We start from the raw sequence: 4,912 nt of genomic DNA on the forward strand, positions 1-4,912 counted from the left end.
CACTGTACTTATCCCAACTCATGTGCCAGTGTACTTTTCCCAACTTATAGGACAGTATGCCTTCCCAAGTCTATGTGTTGTTCTATTTAGAATAATCTTGACATCACCATCACCTTTTACCCTTTAGTTAATAAATGTTAGGAAAAATATTATCCCTTGGACAATAGATTCCTATGACTAGTCATATCAAATTATTACCAATATTCCTTTACCTCTTGGTCCATAATTGTTAGGAAAATTTTTATCCCTTGGTTAATAGACCTTTGACTTGCCAATAAGCATGACAAGACAAGTCATATATGGAATCTCATCATTTTGCTTTCAAAAGAAGCAAGACTAGCCATGCATGCATGCACACCTATGTTCTAGCCTTAAACCTAATAATTCTAGACTTACTTTCCTAGACACATATATATATACTCTTTGATGTGTGTGTGTGTGTGTGTGTGTGTATATATATATATATACAATCCGGATCCCCTCAGGGATCCCGGACAGAAGCTGTGGTGCGGGACTCAGCTCCCAACCGTTCGATTTAATCCAACGGCCACGGAAATAAAAGGCCAACACGCGGATCCTCGGAGAGTTGGGTCGGGTAAAAACACGCGGATCCGGGTTCTAACAAAACACGCGGATCCACCCATTTCTCATTCAAACGCAGACAACGAAGAGAGAGAGAGAGAGAGAGAGAGAGCGCATACGACGAACAAGATGAAGATCGATCGATCCAGAAGAAGATTGACACCCCCACCACACCACCAAGGTCTCTCCCTCTCTCTCTCTCTCTCTCTCTGGTTTTATTTCTCATTCAAACGCAGACAACGAAGAAAGAGCGAGAGAACGTGGACGACGAACAAGAAGAAGATCAATCGATCCAGCACTCCGGACGACGAACAACGAACGACGATCGATGGTCTCTCTCTCTCTCGCTCGCTCGCTCTCTCTCTCTCTCTCTCTGTGTATGTTAGGGTTTAGTTGTTTCGATTTCTCCAGCCCTTAGGGGTTTTCGATTTCGTTTTGAGAAACCTAAAAATTAGGGGCTTCGATTGAGAGTTGTGATAAACCATTCTTGCTAAAGTTATCATTTTTTGCTAAAGTTAAGGTTAGGATTTTAGTTGTTTTCGATTTCACAACTGTTAGAGGAAACCCAAAAATTAGGGCTTCGATTGAGATCTATGATAAACCATTCTTGTTAAAGTTATCATTTTTCTTTGTTATATTTTGTTTGAGTTACGGTTCGAATATCTCAACTAACAATGCCTTGTGATTTCAACATAATAGTCCATTGTTGCTGGGTTTTTTTTTTAGGAAGAGTAGTTGAACAAAATAATCATGGCTAGGCTTGCTTGCTGGAGTGAGATTGTGATATACCCATGGCATGGGCCAAAACTAACATTGGACAGTGGAGTATACATCGTTAATTGGAATGCACTTGGGCTATCTTATTTTCTACATATGGTTAATTGTTCGATAGTTGAGTTTTAAGTAGGTTGCGTTCAACTATTGCTAAATGGTTGAAATTAAGGGTTGTATTGAGTTGATTTCTGATGATGTGATTCCATTGAATCTATTTAGTAGCCATTTGCATGCAAAGAGACTCTTATTGTACAGTGATGATGGATTGCAGATGTTAAAATGTCTTTGAACCCCTATTGCTTTACTCTTTCAGTTTGCATTTGTCGTTGAAAAAAAAAGTTTGCATTTGCAGTACAGCATGACTAAGTTGAACCATGGAGAGCTGGGAAACCATAATCTCTATCAGCTTGTATCTATTAGCAAAACTGCAAAAACTCTATTAGCATGTATATATTTTATTCAAACTGTAAAAAAAATGACTGTATGTTGCTATGATTTATTCCATGCATTTGTAACTGAGATGTCCTTTTTTTTTTGTTATATGCAGGAACATAATGGATGTGATTTCTTCTATTGGATTGAACCCCAAAGAAACATGGAGACGAAAGAAATTACAAGAAAGAATCAAGTCTTGACCAAGGAGGTTGAAGAAATTACAAGAGAGAATCAAGTCTTGATGTAATTGTTCCAAACATGAGGAACATGAAATACATGCCTTTGTTGATTAGGTTATGAATGTAATGCAACTTATTTGAACAATTTCTTGGAACTGTAAGGAAATTTGTTGCTGCTTGACTTTGGTGTTGGCAATTTTTTAGTTGAACTTAGGGGTATAATAAGAAGTTTTCTCAATTAGTAGACAGTTTGGATGTTTTCGGTGAAAAAGTTTGAGACAGAGAGAACCCAAATGCAACACCTTCAATACTAGAATAAACTTGAATATTGGAGGAAACAGAGAGAACCCATGTACTTTATACGAAATGCCCCGTTTTCTTGCCATGCCCACTGAAAAGTATTACAAGAACGAACTTCAACATAACTGTTCTTGAAATGAGCCTTTTACCAAGTTAGAATCCTCTCTTGGGTGAATTCAATACAGAAACCAATAAACTTGATCATTAACAGCAACAAGAAGTAAACAAGAAGCTGGAATGTTAAAAACTCCCCTGGTGAATAACAAATTCCCCTATTTTCAACACTACAACTAAAAGAGAAAATAGATCCAATAGCAGATTGAGCCAGTAACATCCAGAACCACTTCAGTAACAACATGAACAGCAAGAGAACCAACAGTAGCAGAATCAACAGCAACAACAGCAGCAACAGCAACAAGAAAACAGATCCAATAGCAGACAACATCATCAAGAACACCTTTAGATAGTAAAATCACATGCTAATATCCTCCTTCAGGGCATGCTCAGAGATGGAACCTATCAAATGAGATCATCATACAAAAAAAAGAAGTAATGATTTGATTATTAGTAAAGCAAAAGTAAAGAACATTGCAAAAGTACATTTAATTACGCATAATAGTTGAAAGAAGTAATGATTTGAACATTGCAGAAGCACAAAAGGTTATGAATTGGATGTTTAGTTATTCTTGGGTGAATCAAAAAAAATTATGGCTCTTTCGGGGATTATGCATTTCATAGGAGGTCAAACTAGCAAGAACAAGAAGGATAGTCGCCAAAAGGCAATTTGCAGATATACAGTCTGCAAACACAAACAACAATTTCAATATGCCAAAGCATTATCTAGAGCATTTTATTTCAACCAAAAAGCTCAATTAGAAAAACAAATTGCACTATTTTGGAGATCACTGTAATTAATCAAGCGGAAGTTATCTGAGTTCCAAATTCATGTTGGGTAAAGATGGAGTTGAACTAGAACATGATTAAGTTCCTAGAACCAGAGAATACAAAAAAAACAACACCCTAATTTTACAAAATCAAAAAGGAAAAATAAAAAAAAACCCAACTTTTCTCACAAACCCATACCAGCGAAGCAACAAAAGTAGGGCTTCAAAATTACAAATCCAAACCCAAAATTAGGGCTTCAAAATCATACAATTCAGATGTACGCTCGAATTAGGGTTCTTATTGTAACCCAAAAAATCAATTTCGTGCTCAAATCAGAACACCCACAGACGTACAAAGAGAGAGAGAGAGATACCTAAGTCAAAGAGATGCTTCGTCTTCGTTCTTCTTCGTCTTCATCGTCTCAAAACAAAAACGAACCCTAAATCGAACCAGAATGGGAAATCAGAAATGAAACCCGAGAGAGAGAGGGAGGGAGAGACCTTGGTGGTGTGGTGGGGGTGTCAATCTTCTTCTAGATCGATCGATCTTCTTCTTATTCGTCGTATGCGTTCTCTCTCTCTCTCTCTCTCTCTCTCTCTTCGTTGTCTGCGTTTGAATGAGAAATGGGTGGATCCGCGTGTTTTGTTAGAACCCGGATCCGCGTGTTTTTACCCGACCCAACTCTCCGAGGATCCGCGTGTTGGCCTTTTATTTCCGTGGCCGTTGGATTAAATCCAACGGTTGTGAGCTGAGTCCCGCACCACAGCTTCTGTCCGGGATCCCTGAGGGGATCCGGAGTGTGTATATATATATATATATACCAAAGAGAGAGAGAGAGAGAGAGGAAGGAGGCCGAATGGGGAGAGGGAGGGAGAGTGTGTGTGTGTGCGCAAATTTTGGATACTTACACAAGCTACTTATTGTACACTCAATCTAGATTCTACTTGACAACCCATGACTAGACCACTTTAAGTATGATCCTAGCCAATGATGTTATTCTTTCTTACAAGCCAACCCATTCTAGGATTTGACAAGCCATAGAACCTTCATTATAACCTAGGATTTGGCCTATTATTGAATTGACAAGTGAGGAAAGACTAGAATTTTGACTAAAGTCTTGAAATGACAAGACTATGGAGCAAAATCCATGGGGAAAGGAGAGGAGAGGGAGGCCGGCCATGGGGGAGAAGGAAGAGCCCAAGTTTTGCTATAAATAGCACCTCACATTTACCCTTTCAACTCACACCTTCACTCACTTCTCTCTAGAAATCATTTCCATTTTCAGACAGCTTACTGCCCTCCACAAATCTTCATTTTTCTCCTGCTCAAAGTAGTTTTTAGAACCAACTCCCTTCGGGAAAGTTGTAGAGCACTTCGAAAACTTCAAGTTAGACCCAAGAACCATCCCAATCGGTGAAGAAATGACAAATATATTGGCATCCAAAGTTCAGTAAAAATCTCGGATTCCTATTTCCAGACAGCATACTGTCTTCTCCTTTATCACCATTTTTCTCCTACCTAAAGTAGTTTCTAGGATCAACTTCCTTCACGAAAGTTGTAGAGCACTTCGAGAGCTTCAATTTCGACCCAAGAACGATCATATTCGACCAAATATTGACCGAGTTACTGCCATCCAAAGTTTGGTCTAGATTTGCAAATTTCACCGCCCGTAGAAAAACCTCCAGCTAGCTTATTCGGCCCCGACTAGTTTCGGATTAAGGTAGAGTCCCTCGTCCAATAACTCTACGTATAGCATA

The 4,912-nt window shown here is 38.8% G+C and overlaps 1 long non-coding RNA gene across 1 annotated transcript; it reads right to left on the reverse strand.

Annotated features, from left to right (window-relative positions):
- Positions 1-2,278: 2,278 nt before the first annotated feature.
- Positions 2,279-3,943, reverse strand: LOC131336333 (uncharacterized). The gene is made up of 2 exons (XR_009202780.1): positions 3,529-3,943; positions 2,279-2,786 (listed from the first exon to the last, which is right to left on the reverse strand). It is a non-coding gene; the product is annotated as an uncharacterized LOC131336333 (long non-coding RNA).
- Between the last annotated feature and the right edge of the window lie 969 nt (positions 3,944-4,912).

This window comes from Rhododendron vialii, chromosome 8a (genome assembly GCF_030253575.1).
Source record: "Rhododendron vialii isolate Sample 1 chromosome 8a, ASM3025357v1".
Taxonomy (NCBI): domain Eukaryota; kingdom Viridiplantae; phylum Streptophyta; class Magnoliopsida; order Ericales; family Ericaceae; genus Rhododendron; species Rhododendron vialii.